This window comes from Chiloscyllium plagiosum, unplaced genomic scaffold (assembly GCF_037043375.1).
Source record: "Chiloscyllium plagiosum isolate Xiang-an unplaced genomic scaffold, Cpla_swu_hap1 HiC_scaffold_45, whole genome shotgun sequence".
NCBI classification, from domain to species: Eukaryota; Metazoa; Chordata; class Chondrichthyes; order Orectolobiformes; family Hemiscylliidae; genus Chiloscyllium; species Chiloscyllium plagiosum.
The window spans coordinates 47,107,409-47,128,878 of record NW_028270183.1 but is presented as its reverse complement, the minus strand read 5'-3'; positions in this window follow the sequence as shown (position 1 = coordinate 47,128,878).

The following is a 21,470-nucleotide window of genomic DNA, read 5'->3' as shown; positions in this document are numbered from 1 at the left end:
CGGGTGCTTCTCCACACATCCCTGAATGGTTATGGACAGGGTAACGCTGAAAATGATAAAGCATAGCGACCGTAAAATTGGCCTTTTTTCATCGAGGCATAGATTATCAGAGCTATGCAGAACGTTAGTTAATCCAAGATGGAATAATTTGTGTAGCTCTGGGCTCCATATTACAGGAAGATTGTGATTGGACTGGAGGGGGTACAGAGGAGATTCACCAGGATGTTCCCTGTGATGGACCATATCAGCTATGGAGAGAGGCTGGATAAGCTTGGGTTGCTTACTTTGGATCAGAGAAGGCTGAGGGGGAGGTGATTCAGGAGGCTAAGATTACGAGGGTCATGGAGAGCGTGGATAGACAGCAGTTGTTCCTTTTAGTCAAATGGTCAAGAACAGGAGAGCGCACTTTTTAAGTGGAGGGTTTCAGGTTTAGTGAGAATGTGAGGATTGTTTTTAACCCAGCTGTAGGTGGGTCCTGGGATACACTTTCTGAGAGGGAGTTGTCACGGGTAACCTCACAACCGTTAAAAAATGAATCAACGTTGCGCACTTGAAATGCCATAACATTCCCAGTTGCGGGTCATGGGTCAGAAAGTGGGACTAATGTCGACCGTGCTGTATTTGTGACGGTACAGAGTGTATGCTCCTCTGATTGTATGGCTGTGGAATGTCAGTCATTCAGCACCTTAAGCCGGAATTGATGAGTTTCTGAAGAGTATATTAACAAGGGTTATAAAAGTGAATTTATAATTGGTTCTAAAAGCATGTACGTGGCAAAATTAAGGGGAAAACGGTGCAGTTTCCTGACAGGCTGAAACCAGAGAATTGAGGACAGGGTAATGGCAGAACTAGGAAGCAAATATTTCAGTTAAGTCTTCACAGAAGTAATCTAAATAAAAAAACAATATTCCCAGCAATACGAGGAAACTTTAATTTGATGAGAAAGAAAGGAAAAAGAATGGAATTGGCACCTAAACATTTTTAGAGGAATTATTGGAACCGAAAGTAATGGGCAGAGACAAAGTCAATAGAGATTTATGAAAAGGGAATCATATTTGAGAAACTGACTGAGCAAAATTATGGGGAAGCAATCAATACAATATGACTGGATTGTTAGGAAAATAGATGATAAAGCTCCAAGCATACCATTCAAATTCAAATTTTATGGGACTGGGGTTAATATGTGGACATAATTTAGAATGGGAAAGCTGACATGACGCAGCGAATAGGAATAATAAAATTCGAGTGGAAAGCTTGGGGGTATAGCAAGAATCGGGGCTTGGGACACAAATATTTCCAATAAACACCAAACGTTTGGTTGTGGGAATCAAATGCAATATTCCCAGTTCTGCTGATGGCACTAAATGTCGATATCGGATTGTGAGTCGTTGAGCAGGATGTAAAAAAGCTCCAAGGTGATTGAGACAAGTGCAGTGAATAGACAAATATATGGCAAATGTAGAGCAATGGGGGTAGACGTGACGTCGTGCCCTTTAGTGGGAAAACAGGACGGCAACCTACAATTTGAAAAGGGATTGGTTGAAAAAATATTGATTTATAAAGGAACTTATGCTGCATTTTTGTTTCGTTCTGCGCAGAGCTTCGAGGTCTATGCAAGGCAGTGCGTTCTGAAGCAAGCAGTCAATACTGGGAATGGCTTCGGCACGCTGACCAGTGTACATAGAGCCACCAAGTGGGGAACTGTAGTATTGAAAAGGGTTTGGATCTCCCTTCACACTATTCACTGAAGGCATTATTGCAGGAACAGAAAGCAGTTAGGAAGATAAATGGTGTGTTGATCTTCATTCCAGGGGGATTTGAGTCTAGGAGTAAGGGTGTCTTACTGCAGCTGTACAGGTTCTTGGTGAGACCCCATCTTGAACATTGTGCAGTATTGTGTGCAGTTTTGGTCTCCTTACTTAATAAAAAACAAACCTGACATTGAGGGGGCAGAGTTTGGGGCGACTGGGCCTGTATTCCATGGGCTTTCGGAAAATGAGTGGCAATCTCAGAGAAGTATATAAAACTCTGACATGGCGAGACAGACTGGAAGCAGGGATAGTAATTCCCCTCACGGGGATGTCTAAAACAAGGGACCACAGTATTAGATACAGGCAGGTCATTCTGCTTTGAAATGAGAATAAATGTGTGTACTCAGAGACTGGCGAACCTGGGGAGTTCTCTCCCTCATAAGGCTGTGGAAACCAGGACAATAAATATAAATAAGGATTTCTGGACACTAAAAGGATCAGCAGACAGTTGGAGTACAGCTGTCATAGGCTCTCAGATGTTAAGAAAGAGATCTCTGCAGTGTCAAAAGGACTATGTTTCCCGTTCCCTTTTCCGACAACGAATTTTCTGTCAGTTGCATCGTTCCAAATCTTGGAGCAGTTTGATAATGGTGCAATATAAATAACGGGGCTATGGGGTTAAGGGGCGAACCCTTATATACCAGTAAAAACCAAAAATGAATGGTGGTCTAACACACACTCTAGCACAGTCTAAGTTAATCTGTAAAACATATATTGCAATGAAATAGTGCTTTATGTGTAACACTTCAACACTACAGCCGCTGACTTCAGCGCTGTACCTTTCACGAAGCTCTTCACCAGACGTTTTCGGGGCTGACTGACCACGTGATGTTGCCATGGAAATCCAATTCTCCCCAGAATTCTCCCCCAGTTTGAAATGATGTTTCTTCGAAATGTAGCCTACAATTCCCAGTGGGAGGCTCAGTTTCAAGGCTTGCAGGGCGGATTGCATACCTGTTTTAGCTGCACACACTGAGTGTGCATTTTGCAGGTAGAGGATCGCGATCTTGGGTTTTGCTGTTCAGCCAATGTTGAAGATGGAATCGCGTAACAGTGAACAGGAACTTGCTTTATTTTTAAGAAAAGCACACAATTCGGGAACGGCATGGCAGCCAAATCATGATTAATAGGCATGTGTCATCACAGAATGGTCTGTATATTGATTGGAGGAGCGAAATTGATGGACAACAGTGACGATAGCAATCCTTATTACATATTTCACGATGTTTAAGCATATTACGGGATACGAACACTGTGTGAGGAAAACTACACTGAGGAAATTTTCTCCATTAGCTAGAATGGGGAAGGCTCACTGTGTTGAATGCCCTACTCCTTTCCTGATGTTTCTATGCAGTCTGTGGGAAAGCTCTGCAAAAGTTGTCAATAACTCTTACATGTTCGGAAGGAAATCTCTTCAGGGTCAACAGGACTGTGTCTCCCGTTCCCTTTTCCAATACTGAGACTAGTGCTGTGTATTGGGTCCGGTTTTACCCTTGAAGTATTCGAAGCACTTTGATACAATTGAGTGTCTTGCTTGACCGTTTCAGAGACCATTGAAGAATTCATCACATGTCTGTGTGTCTGGAGTCACTTTTCGGCCAGACCAGGAAAGCACGGGAGATTCACTTCCTGAAAGTACATTGGGGAAGGAAATAAATGTTTACAATCTACAATGGCTTTAAGGTCACCATTACTGATACAAAATTTTAGGTATTTATATGATATTAATTTTGTTAACTTCCACCAGCTGCCAGAGCATTCGCCTGGTCTGGATTAGTCATCCAGTGACATTTCCACAGCAGCACCATCTCCATATGGGGACCTATCAGAAACCGCACTGAGCAGGTTATTTCTGTGCTGCGTGACAACTCTGTCAGAAAGAACTCCCACCAATTTGAGTATCCAGATGGGACTGAGGGCCTGATAATTTGTCAAATTGTATTTATTCTCCTCTTAGCAAACTGGACATAATTTAGTAATTTTCCGCATTGCCAGGGAGATGTCAGAGTTGGAGCGGAAATGAAGCAGCTTCCCCAGGGACGGGGCTTGTTGTGCAGCACAATTTTCAGTCTTATTGTAGGAATGGGGTCAGGGCCCATTGCCTTTGTCATATCTACTGTGTTCAGCTGTTTCTTCATGTCACGTGCAGCAAAATCGAATTGATTGAAGACTGGCATCCGTGATTCCATGTGCATCATGGCGAGGGTGATCTGCATCATTCAAGCAACACTTCTCGCTGAGGATAGTGCATACACTGTATTGTTGTCTTTTACACTGATGTACAGGGTTGTTCCATTATTTAGGATCGTGATATATCTGGAGTCCTCTCCTCCAGTAAGTTTTTTAATTGGCAGTTTACATTTATGACTGGATGTGGCAAGACTGCAAATCTTAAATCTGATCTGTTAGTCTTGGAATATTTTCTCCCTCTCTCCCAGATGTTAGCCCTGATGTCTGGAATCCAACCAGTCAAGTGCGGTAGCTTTAATGGGTTATCATTACGTTTAGATACACATGATTCTGACTCTGGCACGTTCACCCCACATTCGTCACTGAACAATAGATCAGCTTGATGCTCATGGTAGACTGGTGGATTGTCCTGGGTAAACGTTACAGATTGTGATTGATTACAATGCTGCTTCTGCTTCTGCTGTTGTCCACAGCATCACATGATAGGACCAGTTCGAACTGCAATATCTGCGATTCCATTCTCCTGACCGTCCCGCAGTTCATACCGAGACCCATTCACCCATCAGCCATGTACACAGTGACCTATTTTGGTCTCTGATGTTGGTAACACTTGCATTTTCATATCCTCATTCTGCTGAGTGTTTCTCCCGGGTGTCACGCCTCCAATTTGTTATATTACTCAAACACTTTAACATATTCATCTGAATCTTTTCCTTACCTGCAATGCCATCTTCTGTGTTTGAAGTGAATATGTTTCCCTTTGTTTCTCTCCCTGACCATAATTAAGAGGTCTATAGTATCAGTGATGCCAAACTTATGGAACCAAGGAATGTGTGCACCTTGTGTTATCCTTCACTTGCTGGTGTATGGTAGTCCATGCTGAACAGAGCGTATGAGCAGCTTTGACACACAATTTTGGAACTTGTTCAAAAATAGAAATGCTGAACAAACTATGCAGGTCTAGCAGCATATTCTGGAGTGAATGCAGATTAATCTTTCCGTGAATTGTCCCTTCCACAATGTTCCCAGATACTATAGCGTTTTTTTGTATTTTTATTTTCAGTATCCATAGTTGTTTGTTTAATTGAAAATTTACGCTGTGACTATTCTAGAGAAACTCAGCAGGTCTGGCAGCATTTGGAGAGACATAGAAACAGAGTTAGCGTTTCAAGTCCAGTGTGACACTTGTTCAGAATTGCAAATGATTGGAAAATGGGCTTTTTATTCCCTTGTCAGAGGTGGGGGATGGATGACAGTGTAAAGAGGGTATGGCAAAAGATAAATCGGCTTTTGTCAGTGGTGAACGAGAAGATGATGTAAAATGGGTTTAAATTAAGATGTGAGTTGGGGGAAAGGGTTTTCCATACTGAGTGCCAACTTTAGAAGGCACAACCAAATAGGAAGACCAGGAGGAAGAATGTTGACTATGTGGCATTACCTTGATTTGGGCAGAGATACGTTTTCACTGTCGAGACCTTCGCCCCCTTCAGACAAAGATATTCCGGTGTTTGGTTTCTTATTGGCACTAGTAAGAGTTTCATGCTGCCTTAGTAATGTAATATGGAGAAAAAAAACAAATCACTGTATGATGTTTGGGGCTGAGCGTTGCTTACCATTCGCTTTTAATATTGTCTCAAATTTACAGTGATTAGTTTTAAATGCTTGGTCTTGAAGTTAATATCAGATGGAGTGTAGGAGGTTGAGGGGTGAAATGAAAGAAGTGTATAAAATCATGAGAGACATGGATAGATTGCATAGCCTACGTCTTTTCGACAGGATAGTGAATTTCAAACATGGAGGACATAGCTTTAAGGTGAAAGGGGAAGATTTAAAAGGGACGAAGAAGCAACTTTTTCATGCATGGAATGAGCTGCCAGAGGAAAAGTGGTAGATACAGCTACAATACTGAAAAGACAGTTGGACAAACATATTAATAGGAAACGTACAGAAGCATTTGGGCCAAGTGCAAGCAGGTGGAACTAGTTTAGTTTGGAAAACCTGGTCAGAATGGACAAGTTGGACAAAGGGTCTGTTTGTGGGTGATATGGCTGTATCAATCTAGAAAGTGAGGGAAAATAAATAAAAGATACGATGTAAGTAAATTGGCAAGAAATATAAAAACAAGCAGCATGAGATTTTCTGTGTTTATATCAAACAAAATCAGGATGAATGCCTGACTTCTTGTGGAAATGAACTCAGGAAGGTATATTGCGGATTTTTGGAGGTTGTGAAGGGGGAATTGCCCAAAGATAATTTGCAGGTAATTTACACCAATATTTTGCATTGGTCCTCACAAGGTGAGGCACTGTAAATATTTCAATGCTATAAACAAAATGGTATTCGTAGGGAAGTTCGAACAAAAGGAACAAGGTTTTTTTAAACAAATAGAGAAGTGTAAGGGGGGACAGGTCAGCAGAAGTTCATAGCTGGTTTTAAAGGAAGTAGTTACAGAGTGACTGGTAGCACTGTGTAAAATATTCCAAACCTCTCTGGATTACAGGAGTGTTCCAGCGATACTGGAGTACCTCCAATGTGGCGCCTATCTTCAAGAAAGGAGGGAGACTGAAAGCAGGAACCATTTAGTTTCACCATTATTGTTGGGAATCTGCGAGAGTTTGGTATTAAGGAGGGAATTGCAGTGCATTTAGTAATGCTTCAAGCAGGATCATTATGGTTTTATGAAAGGGGATCTATAAAAAATCATGCAAAGTTTATCTGGATACCCCTGACAATGTAACAAGCGGACTTGATGAAAGGGAACTGGTAGACATGAGGCTTTCCAAAGATTTTCCATAAGGTATCACAAAATAAAGGCTTTTACACAATACTGGAGCTCATAATATGACGGATAATATATTTGATGGAATGACGATTGGTTAACACATAGAAATTGGATAGTAAGGATTAATAGATCTTTATGATAAAATGTATCAAGTGGAGTACCACAAATACCAGTCCGATGGCATGGGTTATTGACCATCTATACTGATAGCCTGATGGTGTACATCCGAGTTTGTGGATGACACTGAGAACCAAAAGACAAGCTGTTATTTAATGAAAATGACTCCCAAAAAAGGAGCAGTCCAAAGGGATTGGGGTGTTTCTGTGTATGAAACATAAAGTCAGCATGCTGATGAAGCAAGTAACTAGGTTGGTTCATTAGGCAGGTTCCTAGGATGAAAAGGTTGAATTATTGATTACATCTAAATTGGTGAGGTGATTATTCATTGTGGCTGAAATGAATGAGGGTGATGTGAATGAAACTTACAAATACAGAGAAGGCTGAAAGGTAAATGTAGAGAATATGGGTCCACTCTTGGCCAGAGTCTTGAATTCGGGGATTATAGGTACAGAATAAGGGATATTGAATTCAAACTGAGATGCAAAAAATGTCTTCTTTCCGAAGGTAGTGAATATCTGGAATACCCTAACGCAGAGAGTTGTGGGGGCTGGGACACTGAATATATTTATAGATGGAGTGGAATGATTTTTGACATATCAGCGAGTTGAAAGATACAAGGGGTGAGCAGGAAAGTGGAGTTGAGCCGAGGAGTAAAATGACAGTGCAGGCTTGAGGGGCCGAATAGACCCCTCCTGTTCCTATTTCTTTCGTTCCTATGTTATGTTTTTCGAAAGTAACTGGTTATTTTTCCTGGAAGTCGTTTTGTACAATGTTGCATTCAAGGAGAGTCGAGAATTTGTTTGAGTTAACCCTGGGTGGGGTATGGGGGCTGTATACACAACGAATCAGGGTCTGTAACATAACCCAAGTGGGGAGCAGAAATTACAGAGTGGGAAGGCTTGGAAAGAGGAATTGGGGGGCACTTCCTGGCTCAGCCTGAATTTTCAAAGTACATATCTTAAACTACACTTAACCATCGGTGTGGCCTTGATCTTCCCCAGTATAGCGGGTCCTAAGGGCTGAATGGAACATCAGAACATAGGGCTGACAGACACGATTGGGCCTTTCGGCCCTTTGACACTACTCCACCATTAAATAAGGACATAGCTCATCTCATTGTGCTCCCAGCTGCTGTTTTCTCTCCATGCACCATTATCCCTGTTTCACTTGTCTATGGAAAAGCAGACGAATCCAGCATCGATATAATATAAAGATTCAGCAATCAAACCTCTGGGAAAGAGAATTCCCACTTGAATGAAATCCCACTTTGTGAATTTCTCCCCACTCTGGTTCTGACTGAGATTGGAGGGTGTCAACAGTTTGCCTTTCTAGTCCCATTCCTCCATTGCTTAAACAAAATTTAAAAGTAACCAGGTTGGTGATATGGCTGATGACAAAGATCTCAGACTGCGTCAGGTTCAGTGACAGGAAAAAGTCAGACAGTTATTTTTCTTAAGCCATAGACGAGCATGTTGGATTTGTGTTCAGCACTTATGCTTCACATCACCAAGCAGCTGACCTTAATTCCAACCTTGGGCGACCCTCTATGTGGAGTTTAAACATTCACCCCGTGTCTGTGTGGGTTTCCTCCCAGTGCTCCAGTTTCCCCGACAATGTAACGATGTGCAATTTAGAGTGGATCAGCCATGCCAGATTGCCTATAGTGCCCGGGGACATGTAGCTTAGGTGGATTAGTCATGGGAAAAGCTGCATTACGTGGAGGGGGAAGGGCTGTCTGGGACGCTTTTCAGTGGGTCAGTGTGGACTCGATTGGCAGAATGTTGTGCTTCAACATTGTCGAAGTTCTACGAAAATGTCACAAGTTTTGACTATAAAAACTCCCAGTGTGCATTCATCTGAACCACTATCCTCAATTTTTTTTTAATGTTTAAATCAATTCATGTCTCATTCCATGCGTAACCTGTTAAAACCTCCATAACATAAGCTCTTCATCGCAGAGAAGTGAAACATCTCTGATCTGCTTCCAATGTAATTATATCCTTTCTAATGTAAGGACACACAAAGAAATTCTGACACACAGATATGACGTTAATTTTGTTTTTGATAATTTGTTAATTTTTGTGCAGATAATTGGAGGCAGAGATATTGAATTTTTTTGAGACACAGACCGCAAGGTTCATAAATAACGACCGAGCGATGGATATTTGGGGTATGGGCAGGAATGTACAGTGTGGGGGTAATGCTGACAGTGATACAGAATAACATTGCTCCACAACATTCAGGAATATAAGGCAAAACGAAATGATGACATGGATAACATTGTAAAATGTTAACAGTGATAGAATACAGTTCCAAAGGACCATGGAGCTGCTCTGTCAAGAGAGAGAGAGACCACTCGTGGTGGTTTACGCTGAGGGTTACCACACCTCGGGTGATGGGGTAAGGTTGAGAGACCGTCCCCTTCATGGTAACCTCTGTCAGGGTGGGAATTGAACCTGGGCTGTTGATTTCCCTGTGCATCACAAACGAGCCGTCCAGCCAACTGCGTGGGAGACTGTGTAACTGCTACATACAGAAAAAGTCACAGACAAAGGGCAATAGAAATTTTCATAACAAGGAAAACGGTACAATTCAGAGAACGGACAAGATAATGGCTGAGGATAAAAATGTTCTTTGCTATGATTTGTATGTTATAATGAGAAAAATGTTTCGAAGCTGTCTTTAGCTGAATACGATAAGGTGAGACACGTGAAATAACCAGAATTATCAATTATAATTTGATATTGATAACCATAAAATAAGATTATATTTCTGATTGGTCTGTGTAAAATGTGCTTATAATTACATAGACGTATAAATCTGGTGGAATATATTGTTAGTAGATTCCGTCCCCAATGGGAAATGGCCTCGAACAGGTGCTTGAAGAAAACACGGGTAAACGTTCTTGAGTATCGTCTGTTCAGGGACATAAACCCAAGGTGTTGATTGTCTGAAGCTCCTCTAAGATTGGGCTCAGGGCACCATCAGCTCAACCCAGATCTTATTAATACTACAGCACGTTTAAATGGTTGAATGGTCTCATGATGGATTTGAATAGTATGTGATTTTAAAAACATACATCTCTACTCCTTCCCCTTACGTATTACATACTGGGGCACTGACATTTTTTCTGAAAATTGGAATTACATGGAACGTTGTCTGGAACATTCCATAATTGGCATTCTTCAGAACATTCTATCGCCGTGTGGGGGTATTGCCAAGGTGAGGGGGGGGGGGTGGGGGGTGGAGAAAGAGAGAGAGGGAGAGAGAGAGGGATAGAGAGAGAGAGAGAGAGAGATCTGCATGCAATGGAGGGAGCACGATTGAACGAGAGCGACACCATCGAGTGGGGCGGGTAGTTAATGAGGTGAGTTCCATAAGATAACACCAGGAAATTAGCTCAGCCTCGTACAGACAATCCCTCTGACACACTCAGTGAAAATGGGACAAACTATTGTTCGATTCAGCCCAATGAGTCATACACTCTGCTCACCTCACTCCCAGTTACAAAGCTGCTGAACAAATGCTTATCCAAAATTCTCCATCATCTGAACTGACACCAATGTCCCATTCACCCATCATTCCTGAGATTACTGGCTCATGTTGTCGGCTGCTCCCGAAATATCTTCATTTCAGCATTCTGAAACCTGTGATCTTCCATGAAGTTATCTCTCAATCTCCCTTTTTCTTTTTCACAAAATGCATTTGTTTGTAGGTATTTTAACTGATTCCTCTGTCATCACACTCTGCCAGTGGTTTACACACCCATAACACGCCTTGTCATTGCACAACGGAGGTATGGAGCTATAGCTGGTCGTGAGCTGCATATCCTGTCACTTCCAGCATGGGCTGCTAGTTTCTCCACACGTGCAGGGATCTAACACAGTGTTACTGAACAATGCACTGGGGTGGTGCACACAGCTCTGCATGGTGGGAGGGTAACAGATGCAATCACTGCTATTCACAATACAGCTCCCCACACTGAACATTATACCTTGCCCGCTTTTAGAGAGGAAGACTCTGGTGTGGGCAACATATCACCCTTGCTGGACAGACTGTTTTATACAGGCTTATTAATCAATGCATCAGTGTGGTCTGTACTGCCCCCCATGTTGGACAGATAGCTCGTGGACTTCTGACAGCTGCACAATATTCCATCCTGGACAGGTGGCTGAGTTGTACTGAGCTGTCAAACCCCGTGTTCCTGAAACTTATTGTCCATTTAATGACTAACCAATTAAAACATGAATACCTGTCCTTCTTATTATGGATCCGAAGAGACTCCGCTCATAATATATGACGAAGGTCATCTCGACCCGAACGTTTTCTTATTTTAAAAGTAATTGTGAGGTGCTGTGTTTCAGGTGCAATTCGTTTGGTCAAAATATTTAACATTAAGCAAAACACAATTTATTAAAACACTGTAGACAAAAAAACAACAAAAAGAGGAACTTGGAATAACTTAATTTATTGGAGAACTTAACATATTAATAGGTTATTTAATTACTAAACAGTAACTACTCCAAAATGGTAACATCCGAGAAACGCACACTTGTCCAAAAACCAATCGAGGAAACATATTGTCTGACCTGCAGTTCTCCAATCCAGGAAGAATTAACATAAAAAGCTAATTCTGAGAGAAATCTCAGAGTGTGCCGCAGTTGGAAGAGGTTTTCTGCCTTCCACCCCTGCTGAGACCCCAGCAATAACTGGTGAAAGGTAAAACTAAGAATCGTGGTTCAGTGAGATTATGACCATCACTCTACAGGAGCAGGCCCCGGCTGCAAGGACAACAAGGAATGGACTGTATATGTGAACCATTGTCGCTCTGCCTTGTTATTTAAATATTGGGAGCTTGGAGGTCATTGTCATCTATTATGTTTACAAACTCCATTTCCTTACTGGGATGCCATCCCATCCCTGGCCAATATATTTTATTTTCATTCATTTGTGGGACTTGCGTGTTGCTGGCTGGCCAGTATTGATAGCCCAACTCTACTTGCCCTTGAGAAGGCGAGAGTGAGCTGCCTTCTTGAATCGCTACAGTCCACTTGCTGTTGGTTAACCCACAATGCCAGTAGGGAGGGAATTCCAGGATGTTGAGCCAATGACTGTGAAGGAACAGCAATATATTTCCAATCAGAGTGATGATTGGCTTGGGTGGGGGTGGGGAATTGGGAGTGGGGGGTCGGCGGGGGGGAGGGGGGCGCGGTGGGAGGTGAAACATGCAGGTGTTGTTTGAAACAGTCGCATCACAAGTTCGGTGATCCCTTTGGCCATGAGCTGATTCCTGACACCATGCCCTGACCATTATTAACTTTAACTATTCACTGCTCCAGAATATACTTCACTGGCTTAACCCATCTGCTGTTTGAACCTTGAGCTGTGAAATACAGACTTAATGATGACAGCAATCTGCTGCTGACACTCTCGCTTTGAAACCTGCAAAAACAAATCTGATTCGAATTCATCCAAAAATACCATCTGTCTGACGTTCCTGTGCACGCTGATCTGCATCACCATGGTGTCTGGCAATGCCTTTATTTTAATATTCTTAAGCACTTTAACTCATCTGTCCATGAAACCTCCCTCAATCTCTCTGTGTTTATTATCTAAATCCCGGCCAGTTGTTAATATTTAACCTGGTTTCCTTCAAGTGCAAATACTTTTAAGCAGTGATTTTCATATTCAACCTCCCCAAATGCACGCCCGACCCACCACCACCACCACATACACACACACACACACACACCTGATCCAATGGAGGTAGAAACCTTCCCCTGCTGTGTATATTTGATACGTGTATCGTTCCCATATGATAGTTAAGGTTAGCAATACTCCTCGTGCTGGTCAGATAATCCAGTTTACTGAGCAATACACTAGCATAGTCTATACAGCTCCCCATGTTGATCTGTCATCTTGTCCCAGCTTATGCGGCTTGAAGTGTTCTGTGAAGCCGATTCAGAATTCAATGAAACAAAGTATTTCAGCTGATCTGAAAATACCTTTATTTAATGTTCTCATTCTTGTAATTTTGCTCTCTAAGGGTTCAATCCTACAGTTAGTCCCACTACGCGGAATTTTTCTATATATTTGCACAGCACCTTCTCAGTTAATTAACTGTCTGTTTCTGTCTTTAATGTGAACCTCTCTGTCCCTCTGTATCTTTCCTTGGCCTTGGTTTTTGACTCCCTAGTGTATTGAGTGCTGGCATTGTGAAGCTCAGAAACAGTAAAATGGTGTGTGTCAGGCTTCTGTCCACTTCCCAGTGTGTCCTATGTGGTGCTCCATGGACGGGGGAGGATGGTGTGTGTCGGGCTGTTGTTCACTTCCCGGTGTGATCCATGTGGTGTCCATGTCCAGGGGAGTGTGTGTCGGGCTGTTGTTCAATTCCCAGTGTGTCCCAAATGGTGCTCCATGTTTGGGAGTGGGTGGGTGTGTTGGGCTGTTGTTCCCTTCCCGGTGTGTGACATATACTGCTCCATATTGGATAGGGGTTTCAGCAGCTTTGACTCACATCTTTTAAACTTGATCTGTGCCTGGCCACTGAACGTCCGACTTCTGTGTTTATCCCTTTGAACTGATCGTGTGGTCAGTAACACGAGGAAGCCCCTTGAGTATTATTGTAAAGGACCAGGCACCTAACATCTCTGACATTGCTGTCACTTTAAATAAAGGTTATTTGCTCCTTTTCTTGAAAAAGAGATCTTAAAGGCCGAACTACCTACTGCAAACTGTTGAAGTAAATAAATTAGGAAGCTTTTTTTATATCTATATAAATAGTGATAACAATGGTCAGTTCGCACAGACCAGGCTTTCCAGTTTATCTGAGCTGTAACAATCACCAGGTGCCTGGGGTGGGAGAAGGGTTGGATGCTTCAGTAAATAATCCCGAGCTGCTATTCTCTCTGATGCTGTTTCCTCTTGGATTGGAGACCTACATGCCTGACTGACTGGCCTTGGGTGTGTCTGTTTGCTAAGGGACACGTTTATGGGATGATCGTACATTGGAACTGTTCATTAGTGGAAAGTACAATGTCTATTATTCTGTTAAGATTTCCAGTAGTTAAGTTATTCTACGTACCTCTTCTTTTTGCATATATTTTTATTAGAGTGTTTAAATAAATTGTGTTATGCTTTAAGTCGAGTGGTTTGACCAGCTGCATCACATCTGGAACATCCATTTCACATCCACCTTTACTATAAGACAAAATTGGCTTCCAGGCTGCTATCTTAAAGCATTTTAAGGCAGTCTGGTCTGGTCCATTGCAAAGAGGGGACTCTTGTCCGTTTCGAAATCGATAATTCCAAATTGGGTTCAGGTTCAGAATCCCTACAGTGTTGAATCAGGCCATTTGTCCCAACAAGTCCACACCAATCCACCGAAGAATAACCCACCAAGACTCATTCCCCTACCCTATTGTTCCATACTTACCATGACTAATGCACCTAACCTACACGTCCCTAAAGAGTGTGCACAATTTAACATGGCCAATTCATCTAAACTGCACATTTTTGGGCTGTGGGAGGAAATCTGAGCACCAAAAGGAAAGCCACGTTGGGAGGGGGAGAATGTGCACAGGGAGATTGATGGGTTCAAGGCGGCGTTTGGGAGTTATTGGTGCCCTTTGTTCCGGGTGTTGAATTCGGTTGGTTTGAACAGTGCTTTGTGAAGTAATGGTTCTTTCTGTCTCTAAGAGTTCTCTGGGTGTGGAAGAAGTGAATTTGGAGATTTTTCGAAAGGTGAGCAAGGCAAGGTTTATACAATTGGCAGACAAACTGTAGTTGGGTTTGTGTTTGTCTGTGAGAAAAGGGGAGATAATTATAGCTATAGCTTGGCATTTAGATTTTGGTGGAAACACCATTAGAATCTTTGGAAAAGTCTGGAATTCAATTGCAGAAGAGGCAGATTGAACACAAAATTAATTGAAACAGTTTAAAATACTATTAAAGGTAGAATTAAAAGAAAATACAGGGAGGTGGTCAGAGGGGTGTGGTGGCCTTGTTAGTAAAGAACAAAATTAAATCTATGGCACTAAACGACATAGTGTCGGATGATGTGGAGTCTGTGTGGGTGGAATTGAGGAACCACAAAGGCAAAAAAAAAAATATAATGGGATTTATGTAGAGACTTCCTAAAAGTGGTCAGGACCAGTGGCGCAACATGTAACGGGAAATAGGAAAGGCATGTCAGAAAGGCAAGGTCACGGTGATCATGGGGGACTTCAATATGCAGGTGGACTGGGTAAATAATGTCGCCAGTGGATCCAAAGAAAGGAAATCATGGAATGCTTCCAGGACGGCCTTTTGGAGCAGTTTGTCATGGAGCCCACACGGGAGCAGGCTCTTCTGGACCTAGTCCTATGTAATGAACCAGACTTTTTAAAAGATCTTAAAGTAAGGGAACACTTAGGAAGCAGCGATCATAATATGGTAGAGTTCAGTCTGCAGTTTGAAAGAGAGAAGGCAAAATCGAATGTCATGGTGTTACAGTTGAATAAAGGTAATTACGAGGGCATGAGACAGGAACTGACGAAAATCGACTGGAAGTAGAGCCTAGCGGGGAAGACAGTAGAGCAAAAATGACAGGAGTTTGTAGGTATAATTGAGGACACTGTACAGAGCTTCATCCCCAAGAAAAGAAAGATTATCCAGGGAGGGATTAGACAGCCCTGGCTGACAAAGGAAGTCAGGAGATGTATTAAAGAAAAAGACATCGTATAAATTGGCCAAGAGCACTGGGAAATCAGAGATTGGGAAGGTTACAAAAACAACAGAGGATAACAAAGAGAGAAATAAGGAAGGAGAGGATCGAATATGAAGGTAGGCTAGCCAGTAATATTAGAAATGATAGTAAAAGTTTCTTTCAATACATAAGAAACAAACGACAGATAAAAGTAGACATTGGGCCACTTCAAACTGATGCTGGAAGGCTAGTGATGGGAGATAAGGAAATAGCTGGAGAACTTAATAAATACTTTGCGTCAGTCTTCACAGTGCAAGACATGAGTAATATCCCAAAAATTAAAGGGAGTCAGGGGGCTGAGTTGAGTATGGTTGCCATTACAAAAGAGATAGTGCTAGAAAAGCTAAAATGTCTTAAAATTGACAAATCCCCTGGCCCCGATGGGCTACATCCTAGAGTTCTGAGGGAGGTGGCTGAGGAAATAGTGGAGGCATTGTTTGAGATCTTTCAAAAGTGACTGGAGTCAAGGAAAGTCCCGGAAGATTGGAAGATCGCTGTTTTAACCCCCTTGTTCAAGAATCAAGACAAAAGATGGAAAATTATAAGCCAATTAGATAAGCTTGGTTGTTGGTAAAATTCTAGAATCCATCGCTAAGGATGAGGTTTCCAAATTCTTGCAGGAGCAGGTCGGATTACAAGTCAACATGAATTTAGGCAGGGGAGGTCGTGCCTGGCAAACCTGTTGGAATTCTTTGAAGTGGTGACAAGTAGGTTAGACCAGGGAAACCCAGTGAATGTGGTCTATCTAGACTTCCAAAGGGCCTTTGATAAGTGCCACACGGGAGGCTGCTGATTAAGTTGAGGGCCATGGTATTCGAGGTGAGCTATTGGTATGGATTGAGGATTGGCTGTCTGACAGAAGGCAGAGAGTTGGAATAAAAGGTTCTTTTTCGGAATGGCAGCCGGTGACAAGCGGTGTCCTGCAGGGTTCAGTGTTGGGGCCGCAGCTGTTCACGTTATATATTAATGATCTGGATGAAGGGACTGGGGGCATTCTAGCGAAGTCTGCCGATTATACGAAATGAGGTGAACGGGCAGGTAGTACTGAGGAAATGGGGAGGCTGCAGAAGGATCTAGACAATTTGGGGGAGTGGTCCAGGAAATGGCTGATGAAATTCAACGTGAGCAAATGCGAGGTCTTGCACTTTGGAAAAAAGAATACAAGCGTGGACTACTTTCTAAATGGTGAAAAATTTCATAAAGCCAAAGTACAAAGAGATCTGGGAGTGCTCGTCGAGGATTCTCTAAAGGTAAACATGCAGGTTGAATCCGTGATTAAGAACGCGAATGCAATGTTGTCATTTATCCAAGAGCGTTGGAATATAAAGCAGCGATGTGCTACTGAGCCTTTATAAAGCTCTGGTTAGGCCCCATTTGGAGTACTGTGTCCAGTTTTGGGCCCCACACCTCAGGAGGGACATACTGGCACTGGAGGGTGTCCAGCGGAGATTCACATGGATGATTTCTGGAATGGCAGGCATTACATACGAGGAACGGCTGAGGATCCTGGGATTGTATTCATAGAAGTTTAGAAGGTTAAGGGGAGATCGAATAGAAACTTACAAGATAATAAATGGCTTGGAAAGGGTGGACGCTAAGAAATTGTTTCCGTTAGGCGAGGAGACTAGGACCAGTGGGCACAGCCTTAGAATTCGAGGGGGTCAATTCAGAACAGAAATGTGGAGATATTTCTTCAGCCAGAGAGTGGTGGGCCTGTGGAATTCATTGCCGTTTAGTGCAGTGGAGTCCGGGACGCTAAATGGCTTCAAGGCAGAGATTGATAAATTCTTGGTGTCACAAGGAATTAAGGGCTACGGGGAGAATGCTGGTAAGTAGAGTTGAAATACCCATCAGCCATGATTAAATGGCGGAGTGGGCTCGATGGGCCGAATGGCCTTACTTCCACTCCTAGATCTTATGGTCTTATGGTCTAAAAAGAGAGGAAGACGAAAGACAGAAAAAGAAAGATGAAAAGCAGAAAGACAGAGAGTTTCAACTTCAAAAGTTAGCAATTAGAGAGGAAAGTCGACTTCGCAGGGTGGAGATGAAGGCAGAGGGTAGGCGGCGTGAGGTGAAGAGTGAGGATGAGCTTATGCCCGAAACGTCGATTCTCCTGTTCCTTGGATGCTGCCTGACCTGCTGCGCTTTTCCAGCAACACATTTTCAACTCTATAGTAGCCAAAGGTCTGATAGGGATCTGTTTAAATACCTCCAGGCATTGTCTAAATTTGATAAGAAGGATGCAGACGCCTTTTTAATTTCATTTGAGAAAGTGGCTAAACGGATGCCGTGGCCACTGACCATGTGGATTTAGTTGATCCAAACAAAGCGGGTCGGGAAAGAAGTAAGGTATTTGCATCCCTATCGGAGGGTGTATCTGGTCAGTATGAGGGGGTGAAAGAAACGTCCCTGGTTAAAGGTACATGGGATTTGAAAGAATCAAACAAAGTAATTTTGAAAGGTGGATAAAGGGATTAAAAACAAAGCAATCTATGACACTCTTCGAGAGATTCTTACCTGGGAGGAGTTCAAAAATTCAGTTTCTGCAGTCGTGAGAACTCGTGTGGAAGAGCAAAGAGTTAAATTGGCAAGCCTAGAAGCTGAAATGGCTAATGATTAGCAGTTGGTCCATAAATTAAAGTTCGGCTTCTGTGAGGGATGGAGAAGAATGTGCGAGATCTTGAAATATATACCTGTGAGAGTAAGGTTTATTGGCATAGGCCAGGAGTAGCAGGTAAAGAGGTTTCAGCATTGAGCGGTACAGAAGCATGTAAATCTTCTAAGCTGAGACATGAGGAGACATGTCATTGAGAAGGACTATTGGAGAGATGAGATTTGCTCCATTATGTAATGTGTGGTTGCAGTGTCCGATTAAACGAACAACAGAAAACTACACAATTGGGCCTTGAGCTTGGTGTTGGCGTTACAACATTTCAGCATTTAACATGTAAATAAAGTGGCCGAGACAAATCTACATGCGATCATAATCCTAAATGTTTTTGGAGAAATTTAGGGAGAAAACTTCTGAATTTTTAAAATTGAGGTTATTATTGTTGCCATTCAATTTGGAATTTATACAGGTGACAGGATGAGAAACCGTACTTGCTGCCAAGTTGTCGAGACTTGAATGAAGAAGAACAGAGGCGTTCTGTGGCCGGAGTAAACTGAATGAGATAAAATGGAGTTGCGAATGTTTGCATGCTTAGTGTCAATACAATATATATATGTATTTTAGTCTACTAAAACAGTAAGAATAAGGAGTTTAAAATGAAATCACCTTTGCACATTGATTGTTATTTGTTTTCAAAGGGGGAGTTGTGACTTTTATGGTCCGGTACTTTCCAGGCAGGACTGGTGACTTATCCATCATGTCCCTGTATGTCGACATCAATGTCACCATTCAGAGTCGGAGGATATATATGGTGGATGAGGTGAATACAATGTTTTCTCCCTCAGCAGGGAGCTGCCGAGTGTATCCTTGTTTTCCCAGTAATTTTCTCAATGATGTACATGACTCTGCGAGTTCCCATTTCATTGAGGAGATGGAGGGGAACTGAAGGACATCTCACTCCATTAATGTAACAGTGCGCCCATGCACAGTATATCATGTTGGTGAATATCCACTGTCCTCGCAACATCCACAGCCTCTTCATTCAGACGCAGTCAGACCATTCCTTCATCATCATTCTCCATGTAGAAAGAAATGAATGCATCTTAAAGGCTGTCCCCTTGCTACACGTTTCAAAACACTGTCCCTACTGCCAACCAACAACATCAAAATATGTTCTGAGAGCAACCGGGCCACTGGGAATGTTACAGAGCAGACCATCAGGGAGATGGAGCAAAACCTCCCATGTCTGAACGGGTCTGAGTGAACTCCCCAGTACACAGTGTTACTAAGCCCTTTAATCTCTCTCGATTTCGGAAACATACTCCCTTCCATTCTTCCTGCAAATGTAATGACAGGTTATATCATATTATATTCCACCTGCCTCTCTTGATCATTTAATGTCTTGCTTATCACAGAGTCATCACCAAACTTAGTAGTCGTACATCTGTTCCATCCACCTGATCATTGATATAGATTGTAAATAGTTGAGGTCCCCGCACTTGTCATTGTGTGACTCCACTGATGACGTTCTGTCAAACTGATTTAGACTGATTTATCCGGAGTGCGTGCTTCCTGTTTGATAACCAGTCCTCCCTCATTCCTGTGTAACACATTCGAAGGGCTGAATAAGAACAAGGAACATCAGTCAGTAATTCAGCTGCTCGAACCTGATCCACCACTGAATGGCTGATGTTATCGTGGCCTCTGTTCCACTTTCCTGCCATCCCTCCATCCTGAAATTCTGTTCTGCTGTCGTCGATTGCTGCACATGAAAAAATATCCACTCCACATCTACACTGTCAATTACTTTTAGGATTTTACAGATCTCAATGAGATCTCCTTTCATTATTATAGACCTGAACTGCTGTTCATAAGACAAATCCCTCATCTCTGGAATCAATCTAATGAACCTCTTCTGAATTACCTCTAATGCAAATGCGTCCTTCCGCAAGTCAGGGCACCCAAACTGTACTCCAGTTTTTGCCTCACTAATGTCTTGCATAGCTACAGCAACACTCCCTACCTTTCTACTCTCTCCTTTTACAAATAAAAACTGAACTTACGCTTGCCTTTCCCATTACTTACTGTAGCTGCATGCAGGTTATCTATGATATGAACGTGAACACATAGACACCTCTGTACCTGTGCACTGTCTCTCCATTTAGATAATAATTTGCCTTTCTATTTCGCTGGCCAAATTGAATAATCTCAGTTATGCACTTTATTTTTTTATTGTCAAATGTTAGCCCATTCACCCAAACTATTCATATTCATTTTTAAACTTCTTACATCTCCATTCCGAAGTAACTTCCCACCGATGTTAGCATCATCTGAAAAATTGGTTATAGCATTTTCTATCCTGTCAACCGAGTAATAATATTGATGAAAAGTAGTTAAGGCATGAGAACTGAAATCTGTGGCACCCCACAAGGTACATTTGCCAGAAGAAAATGACACATTTATTCCATCTGACTGCATTTAGTTGGTTCACCAATGCTCTATCGAAGCTCATAAATTACTCCTAAACCCATGTTGTCTGATCTGAACACTTACTGTTTGGAAAAGCAACGTATCCAATCCCTTCTGGAAGAGCAGATATATTCCATCTCCAGGATTCCCACTATCCATCTTGTTTGTGACATCTTCAAATAAGCTGAAAATGTGTTGCTAGAAAAGCGCAGCAGGTCAGGCAGCATCCAGGGAACAGGAGAATCGACGTTTCGGGCATAAGCCCTTCTTCAGGAATGAAGAAGGGCTTATACCCGAAACGTCGATTCTCCTGTTCCCTGGAAGCTGCCTGACCTGCTACGCTTTTCCAGCAACACATTTTCAGCTCTGATCTCCAGCATCTGCAGACCTCACTTTCTCCTCACATCTTCAAATAACTCAAACAAACAATTCAAATACGATTTAGCCTTCGTAAAACCATATTGACTCTGACGAATTGTGGTTTATCTTTGCAAATGTCCTGAACAATGGACACTAACAATTGGCCTTAAATTACAATAGTTTATTGTTACACTTTAGTCCCTAATGTATGCCATTATTTCAAGTTGTTCCCTTTTGAAAACTTTTACGTTTTCTTTGAATTCCTGTTTAATGGGCACACGTTTTTAAAATATTTGTTCCAATTGCTGTGTAAGAGCCATGTGTGGCTGAATGGACTCATCATCCTGATCTGTACAAACGTGATGGGCTGATGTCTTTCTG